Source organism: Pteronotus mesoamericanus, unplaced genomic scaffold (genome assembly GCF_021234165.1).
Source record: "Pteronotus mesoamericanus isolate MK-2021 breed Mesoamerican mustached bat unplaced genomic scaffold, CSHL_Meso_final contig_2, whole genome shotgun sequence".
Taxonomy (NCBI): Eukaryota; Metazoa; Chordata; class Mammalia; order Chiroptera; family Mormoopidae; genus Pteronotus; species Pteronotus mesoamericanus.
The window spans coordinates 22,836,599-22,846,617 of record NW_026555084.1 but is presented as its reverse complement, the minus strand read 5'-3'; positions in this window follow the sequence as shown (position 1 = coordinate 22,846,617).

The following is a 10,019-nucleotide window of genomic DNA, read 5'->3' as shown; positions in this document are numbered from 1 at the left end:
CCAGTCCCATCTCCAAATTATTCTTCACCATTTTGGTAAACTGCACTGCTCTCTAATTAGTTGCTTAAACCAAAGTCCTCTAAGACATTGAATCTACTCTTTCCCTTACCACCCACACATATCTCCTCCAGGTCTTGTCAACCGTACGTGCAAAATATATTACAAATCCTTCCACTTCTTCCTCTCTCCTTTGCTACCTTCTGCTATTATCACTTAGATAAGTCACCATCATCACTACCATGGACTACTATAACCTTCTTTTAAGCACCCACATTTTCTACCCAAGGGCTATTTAAAATGTAGATCACATGTCATCCCCCTGCTCAAAATTCTCCAAGATTTTCCATTGCATTTAGAATAAAATCAAAATTTCTTATCCTGACCAATAAGATCTTATACTACCTGCCTTCTGCCTACTTTTCCAACCCTAGCTCCTATCACTTTCTTATAGTTTAGTTCGGTTCCAACTGCACATAGCTGCTTGCTGTTCCTTAAACACACCAAGCTTGCATTGGCCTTAGCACCTTTGCATTTGTTATTCTCTTTGACTGAAACACTTTACCCCAGGCCTTCGTATGACTAGATCCTTCTTGTCACTTAGGTATCAGTTTGGATGTCACTTCCTCAGAGAAATCTTACATAATTACTCACCTAAGGAGCAGCTCCCAATCAATCTCTACCACATTATTATAGCAATTCTCATTCACTGATAATAGTCTACTTATTTAGTTGTTTTCTTGTTTATTGCATTTCTCCTCACTAGAATGCAAGTTTTATGTGAAAAGAGACCTTGTTGGCTTTAATATTAGCCTTCCCAGAGGCTAGAAGAATGGCTGACACATAGTAGGCACTCAAAGATATGTATGGCATAAATGAACGTTAAATAAGAATATTAACTATAATAATATCATTCCTTAACCTTACTTCTGTTCAAGAACTTTATATGGAAAAAAGAAAAGAAAAATAACTAAATCACCTATAGTCCAACCAATTATTATTCCAGTTTCAGAGAACTATGCTCTAGGTGTTTTCCTTTTTTTAATAATAGAGTCTTTTGGAAAAAGATAAAATTAGACTCATTCTTCACACCATACATAAGAATAAACTAAAGGAATCAGAGACTTAGATATAAAAAAAACTTGCATAAGTTCTAGAAGAAAACACGGGTGAATTCCTCTTTAACCTCTGTGTGGAAAAAGATTTTGTAACTATAACATAAAATACAGAGGCAAGAAAAATAAAAGATTAATACATTTGAATACATAAAAATAAGTGTTTTGAATGACAAAACATAAGCAAAGTCAAAAGCCAAAGGACAAAGTGGAATGTAATATTCACAACATGTATCATATGTAAAGGGTTAATATTTCAAATTTACTTCTTTAAAAAATCCTTAAAATAGAAAAAGATGACCAAAAATCCTATGGAAAAATAGGCAAAAGGCATGAAAAGACTATTCACAAAGAGACATATAAAAAGTTTTTAAACATATTACATGATAGTCAATGTCATTCATTATAAGAGAGATGTAAATTATTAAAGCATACTGAGATATCATTTCTCATTCATTAGTTTGGCAAAAAACCCAAAAGCTTGACAATACACTCAGTTGGTGAGGATATAGGAAAACAGATACTCTTGTACATTGCTGGAGGGAATGTGACAAAACTACATACAAATTTTCCCTTTCATACAGCAATCCCACTTGTAGAAATTTATCCTAAAATTACACCTCCAATAATATAAAAATACTTATTAGCAAGATTATACCTCATAGCATTACTTGTAATTTCAAAATATTGGAAACTACCTAAATATCTAAGTGAAGGAAGATATTTGAATAAACTGTGGTACATCCATACAGCGGAGTACTATATAACTGTTGAAGAAGAATGAGGAAGATCTTTATGAACAAATATGAAATAATTTCTAGGCTACATTAAATGAAAAAAGGAAAGTGCAAAAGAATATATATAATATACTACCTTTTGTGTAAGAAAGAAAGGAAAATAAGAAAATATGCATTGTCATTGCAAAAAGGAATATAGGAAGAATAAACCAGAAAATAATGAAAAGTGTTTTCTCTAAGGAGTGAGGATGAGCAAAATGAACAGAAGGGAACAGAGGGGAGTGACCCTTCTCTGAGAGTAAATTTTTATGTAGTATTGACTTATAAAACCCAGTTAATATCTTACATACTCAAAAAATAAATCCATAAGAAGAGACAACTAAAACCAAAAACCAATTGCAACAAATGAACATATTTTATTCCAAATGACTACCATCACACTGAATGGGAAAAAATAAAAACAAACAAATCCAACAAACTTGCAGGCACAGTATATCCTCAGTTTTGGAGGGGGTGGAGAGAGAACAGTGCAAACAAGTCCCGAACTCTTTTTTAGTAGGATTGTTAACTGTGCTATGGGCAAAGTAATTCCAAAGCTGTTTTAGATGTAACCTAAGATTGATCAAGTGCGTAAATGTGTTGCTATTGTTAGGAGCCAAGGTTCTCACCATGGAAAATGAGACATCTAAGTATGGAATGGAGGAAGCCAGGAAAGTATTCTGTAAAGATGAATTGGAATTAGAGAAAAATTGTTATGAACTCATGATTTCTAAAATATGAATATGTATGTTTATATCCATGTTTATGTATGCGTCCCTGTGTATATATATGTGTGTGTGTGTATGCCCATATTTCCTAATTCAAGAAGAAAATACAATCTAATAGCAATGAGCATGCCTAATGCCCAGAACTTGGTTTCTAATACCATTCCCCACTAAAAAGAACCTGGGTTCCATTGAGAAATGGCTGATTCCAGGACTGGGGCAGGTAGGTACAATTAGAGCCGGGAACATCTTGTTATGCCAGAAAATACATGCTAAAATATGATGGGAACATTTTGCAAGGACATGGGAGCCAGCTGACAGAGGCTTCCAACTGGCCAAATCTGGGACAATTGGAGGCACCAAACTAGGTAAAAACAGTGAATTGCAAACCATTGGAAAAAATAGCAATGTTTAAATCTATATAATTAATAGACGACTGAGAGGAAAGAGAGAAAAAGAGGGAGAGGGAGAGAGGCAGAGACAGAGACAGAGACAGAGACAGAGATAGAGAAATAGGGGAGAAGAGAGGTCTTTTGCTTAGTGCAGAATGCTGAGGGCCCAGAGTCAGCTTAGCCATTAGACACACCGTCTAAAGCCCATGATACTTTTAAGGCCCATAAAAATATTTTCATTTTGATTTCTTTTAAAAGAAATCAGAAGAAAAATAACATAACAATAAATCCACCTTAGATCATATTCACCTTTATACCAACACAATCATAAAATATAATTTAAAATTTTTTTATGGAGAAAGGGGACCACAAAAGCAAAAGACCACAGGGCTCATGAAAGTCATAATGTGGTCCTATGAAGGATAACTGGTATATGTGAACAGAGTGCTATTTGGAAGATCATCCTTTTGAAAGCTTCATGGGAAGAATCATCAATGGATAATAAATCTAAGGGAAATTTTTGGTGAAGAATAGAATATTTGCATGGTCTTAAAGTATCTCCCCCACACACTTCTTGTTAGTTGCAAGAAAGAAAATAATTATACAGTGGAGCAATCAGGCACTGCCTTGACTGAATGATCAAAATTATTATCACCTGTGAGGGACAGCTGGCCATCATGTGCCTCTGGATGTAATAGTCTGAGAAGGTTATACATTGTCCATGCAATTTTCCTGCTAAAGGTGTATGAACTCAATATAATCATGAGAAAACAAACAGAAAATGAAAGTGCTCTATTTTTTTTAAAAGGTGGGAGTGTACAGGAGTTACTCAAAAATGTCAATGTCAAAAAAGACAAAGAAAAGCTGGGAAATGTTCCAGATTTAAGGCGGCTCAAAAGGCATGACAACTAAAGGCACTACCTGACCCTAAAATTGAATCTGTACTAGAAGGGGAAAACCTTGTAAAGGTCATTACTACAGTAACTAAAAAATATGGAATATGGGCAGCAAATTATATAAGAGTATTACACCAATGTAAAAGTATGAAGTCAAGAACTATGGAACAAAGCCCTATTTTTCAGAAACACATGCTGAAATATTTAGGAATAAAGAATTGCAATAGTTCAGGAAAAAAGTGTGTGCATGTGTGTGTAAAGAAAGAGAGAGAAAAAGAAAGAAAAAAATGATAAAGCAAATGAGTTAAAATGGTAACAATAGGTGACTTTTTGTAGACAGTATATGAATGTTCCCTGTACTTTTTTATTTTTGCAACCTCTTTTAAGTTTGAAATTATTTCCAAAAAAAGTTTTTAAAAACTTAAGAGATAAAAAACATGGTAGAGAGTCACATGTAGATGTACAACCCATACAGCTATTATTACCCAGTCTTTTTTTCTTCTTTCTTTTTTTAATTTTATTTTCACTTTATTTTTTAATTTATAAATCATGTTTATTCTATTACGGTTGTCTCAATTTTTTCCCCTTTACCCTCCTCGACCCATCCCTCCCCCACCCCCCACTCCCACAGTCAATTCCCACTCTGTTATCCATGTCCATTATTACCCAATCTTTTAATCTATCATTTTAAATGGCTGCTTAACATTCTATCCAATTGACACTAGAGTTTACTAGGTCATTTCCTTACCATTAAGCATTTAGATTATTTTCAATTTTTCCTAATTTAAACAATGTTTGCAATTATTAAGATTAAGAGCTATAGAACCATATTACTTATATGCAAATCTTAGTTCTGTTATTTACTCTCTTTGAAGCTTTGGTAAATTGACTATCTTTTTATGCCTCAATTTCCTTATCAGGCATAATAGTATTCATAGGGTTGTTATGAATATTAAATGAAAGGTTCATGAAAGAACTTAACAGTGGTACCTAGCATATAAATATTAGCTATTTGTATATTTTTTTGTGCATCAAGCTTTTTCCGTTTGGGGGATCTAAGTTTTTGCAATAATAACAGTTTAATATAAACCCAATAATAATATTTTGGGATATGAATAATAATGCATAATGTATAGATAAGAATGACAATATTCTGAATAATGACACCAATGGTTTTATAATCCTTGCTTTCTTTAAAAAAGTGTACAGGAATTCATCTAATAAACGGAACATATTCTGCTATACTAAAATATACCACCAGGTGGCAGCAAAACCAATTATTTGGCAATACTAATTTAAACAGGTGATTTCAAACAAATTTGCAAAATCCCAAGATAGAAAGAGGGTTCTTTGAAAAGCTGCGGTCACAGCAGGCCCATTAAATCTATGGTTGATGAATTAGTTGAGATACATCTGTCTTACTAAGTGTTAGGTGGCCAGGCACCTCTGAACTGATTCCTTTTTTTATGACTCCATATCCACCCAGTTTAAAAATCCCTTTTCTCCTCCAGACTTTCCCATCTCAGTAAATGGCACTACTACCATACATTTAATTGCTTAAGGCATAAACTAAAAGTCACTGTATTATAAGGAGTGGGGCTTTTTGTTTATTTCTAGTTTTGTTATATAATGGTAAAAATAATGTGATTTATGTCCATTATTCTGTTATTTCTTGAGACTGGCTTTGTAGTAAAATTTTATAAGTTTTCTTCCATGTGTACTTGAGAAGAACATGCGCTCTGTTAGGTGAAGGATTCTGAAGTTGAGCTTATTAACTGTCTTATTCATATGTTTTATATCCTTATTAATATTTTGTCAGCTTTTTCTGTTTCTGTAGCAAATGTGGTTAAAAAAAAATCTCCCTCTGTAACCAAAAATTTGTTAATGTATTGCAATTCTGTCAATGGCATTTTTGATTTATATCTATTGAATATATATTGTGACATATAGATTCAGAATTGCTATATCTTCTTGGTAAGTTATTTATTATTTTTAAAAATCTTTGCTCCTAACAGTACTTTTTACCTTAAGGACTATTTTTTTCTGGCACTAATGTTACAACACTAGCATTCTTTTGGGTAATTTTTGCTCATCATATATTTTCCATTCATCTCCTTTCAACCTGTTTATGTCTTTATTTTAGCTGTCCATGATAAGCAGTATATAGCTAGATTTTTTTTATTAACTAACATGTGCAGTTCTGATTTTAACTGACAAGTTTAATCTATTTTTATGTTACAATTACTAATATATTTGGACCTATTTCTACAATTCTATATTTTTTTTTATAATGTTATTTCTCCGTTTCTTTATTTCCCCTCCTTGAGTGCTTTTTATTGGATTGACCTGGTTTTATTTATTTGTCTTCCTTTAACTTATTGGCTTGTATTTATATGCTCTTAGTAATTATCTCTTCATTTTCAACATGTTCATTAGAAAGCCTAAATTAATTTATTCTCACCCTGAATAACTAAGAGACTTACAAAGCTTTATCTCCAATCACCCTCTCTCCTGTCTTGCTCATTGTTGTAATCTAGTATTTTAGTTTTAACTTCCCACATTATGTTATTCCCTTGACTAAAATTCTTCAGTAGCTTCACTTTAGAAAGAATAATATCTAAACCCTTTGCTATAGTATATAACACTTAGCATGATCTGGTCCCTGCCTGCTTCTCCTATCTCCCCTATGTCACTCTTCCCCATTCCTCACTGCCCTCCAGCTGCAATCATCTTTCAGTTCCTGGAACAGGCTATGATTGAACACCCATTTCTTTCCCACCTCAAATCCTAGCCACGTGCTTTTCCTTCAGTTCGGTATGGTTTTCTTCAGTTCTTCCTATTGCTAGCTCTCTCTCATTCTTCTCAGCTTAAATGTAATCTCAGAGAAGTTTCCTCTTGCCATCCTATGTAGATTAGGTCCTCCCCATCCCATAATTTCCTATAACAGCAATCTGTTTATTTCCTTCACGTGCTTATCATAAGTCATAATTACATATTGGAATGTGTTTCTTTGTTTAGTCCCTGCCTCTCTGACCAGATTTGACTCTCTAAGAACATCAGGAGGCATGGAAAAGCAAGTGTGAATGAGAAACATTTTAAAAGAAGGATTTATAAATTTTTATATCAAATTAGATGAGAGAGCAAGTATTAATAAAAGAAAAAGTTAAATGTAATTCTAAGGTTTCTCCTTGGAAAACTGTAAGTATAGAGATATCACTAGACAGAAATAGAATAATTGGGAAAAGAATTCAATTTGAATAAAATTGAGGAGGGAGGGAAAAATTACTTTTGCTAATATTAAGGCTAAAGTAACAGTGGGACATCCACGTGAAGATATGACATAGAAAATCAGAATTATGGTGGTAAAACATAGGTTAGAGGTCAGGACTAGAAATGTAGTTGTGGGAATAACATTTTTCATTCCTTATCAATTTAATATTCAATTTTTCCTTGAGCCATTCCAAACCTTCTGCTTTCTCCCCATTCATTCAACAAATATTCTTCCTGGTTCCATGTTAAATGCAAATACCTTTGCAATAGTTAGCTAAGACTGTCCCTGCCCTCATGAAGCTTACAGAGTAAAGAGGGAGAAAGACAATTAAACAAACAGTTGCAATAGAGTATGATATACCCCACCATAAGAATTCAATAGGAGTGTTATTAAGAGCATGTAGCAAGAAAAATTAACCTAGTTTATGGAGTCAGGAAAAATTTTCTGGGGAAAGTAATGCTTCACTGAAAGCTAAAAGAGAATAACAAGTTAGGTAGGAAAAAAAGGGGAAAGAGACTCCTTAAAAGAGGAAACATGTATGCAAATTCCTTAAAGCAACAAAAAACACACGTGATCAAATATTTCTACTTTTGCCAAGGAAATATTCTCTGTCCAACCCTTAAAGAATTTTTTAAGTTGATTGAGTTATAATTTACATGGAGTAAAATTCATCTTTTTAAAGTGTAAAGTTCTATGAATTTTGACAAACTTATACAGTTTGTCATTTCAAAATTTTTTACCATTGCAAAAATCAAGATACATAGTATTTCTATTACAAAAAAATAATCTCTCATACCTCTCTACCTCCCCTTCCCTTGGCCATCTGGCAACTACTAACTGGGTTTCTGTCCATATAGCTTTCCCTTTCCGAATGTCATGTATTGAATAAATAGAATAATATAGTATGTTGTCTTTTGAATCTGGCTTTCTTCATAGAGCACAGTGCTTCTGACTCATTAATGGTGTTGCATGTATCTTCCTTTGTATTGGTGAACAGTATTCCATTATATAACTATGCCATAATTTGTTTCACCAGTTAATGAACATTTGGTATATTTCCAGTTTTTGAAAAATATAGACAAAACTGCTACAAATATTCCCACAGAGGTGGTTTTTTGTTTGTTTGTTTGTTTGTCTCTCTAGATATAGGTCTTAATTTCTCTTAGGTAAATACCTAGGTGTGGGATTTTTGGATCATAGCAAATGCATGTTTAACTTTGTAAGAACCGCCAAGTGCTCCCAAAGTGGCTGGATCATTTTGCATTCCCATCAGCAATGCATGAGATTTCTAGTTGTCCTGCATCCTCATCAGCATTTGACATGATCAGTTGTTATTTTTCATAACAACATTTAACAGCATACCACGACACACCTAGTGAGCCATTCCACTAGTTGTGTAGTGGTATCTCATTGTCATTTTAATTTTCATTTTCCTAATGTTTGATAATGTAACATCTTTTTGAGTACTTATTTGTAATCTGTATATCTTCTTTTATAAAGTGTTAAATCTTTTGCCCATTTTTTCTTTATTGGATTGTTTTCTTATTATTGAAGTGAGTCTTTTACATATTCATGTTACCAATACTTTATTAGATATGTGTTTTGCAAATGTTCCTTCCAGTGTGGGGCTTGTCCTCTTATTTCCTTAGGGTGTCAATCAAAGAGCAGAATTTTTTTTATTTTGCAAAGTTTAATTTATTAATTTTTTTCTTTCCTACCCAGCCTCTTGATCCTATTCTTTCCCATTCTTTTCTAGTACAGTCTTCTTCCTCTTTCAATCATGCAGAAGTTTCCTACTTTTATAGAGATCCCCACTTGCACTTATTGCCCTTCCTCCATTGCTACTATCCTTTTTCTTCTTTATTTCTCAGCCAAATATTTGGAATAAATGTTCTCTGGAAACCACTATTTCCTTTTATTTAGCATTCCTTAAACCCTGAAATTTTGCTTCCATTCGCACCACACTACCAAAACTAACCTCTGGGTGTCACCAAAAAACCTCTTACATGTGAGTTCCAATACTATTTTCTAGACCCTAATTCTCTGCTTCCTTTTGGCATAATCCTTCCTAACACAAATTATTTTTTAACCTCTCATTTGCTACTTTCTCAAAAGTCTGATCTAAGGCTGTATAGTATTCCCTTAGGGATTAATTCAATTGTTATTTAATGTCATGTAAACAAGAATTTCTCTGCTGGATAACTTCAACTTTTTTTGTTCTGAATTCAGAGTGAAGCAGTAAACACTAAATAGGTGTTAAATTACTTATAGGTAACTGACTCTCTTAAATGAGTTGAATATTACCATTTGGTTTTTCAATGACTTCATTGTCTTCTTTAAAAAAAAACCTGTACAGCTATACACTGCATAATGACATTTTCATCAACAACAGACAGCTTATAAAACAGTAGTATCATAAGAATATAATGAAGCTGAAAAATTTCTATTGCCTAGTGACAAAGCCACATAAGGTCTTAGCACAATGCATTACTCATGTGTTTGTGGTGATGCTGGTGTAGACAAACTTACAGTACATAATACTTAATAAAAACTTATAGTATAAGGATATAAAGAAAGAATTTTTGTACAGCTGTGTAATGTGTTTGTGTTCTTTTTTAAAGATTTATTTACTTTTAGAGAGAGGGGAAGGGAGGGGAAAAGAAAGGGAGATAATCATCAATGTGATCACTTGGTTTCCTCTTGCACACCCTCAACTGGGAACCTACCCAACAACCCTGACTGGGAACTGAACCAGAGACCCTTCGGTTTGCAGGCAGGCTCTCACTCCACTCAGCCACACCAGCCAGTGTTGTGTTTTAAGCAGAGTGTTATTACAAAAGGGTAGAA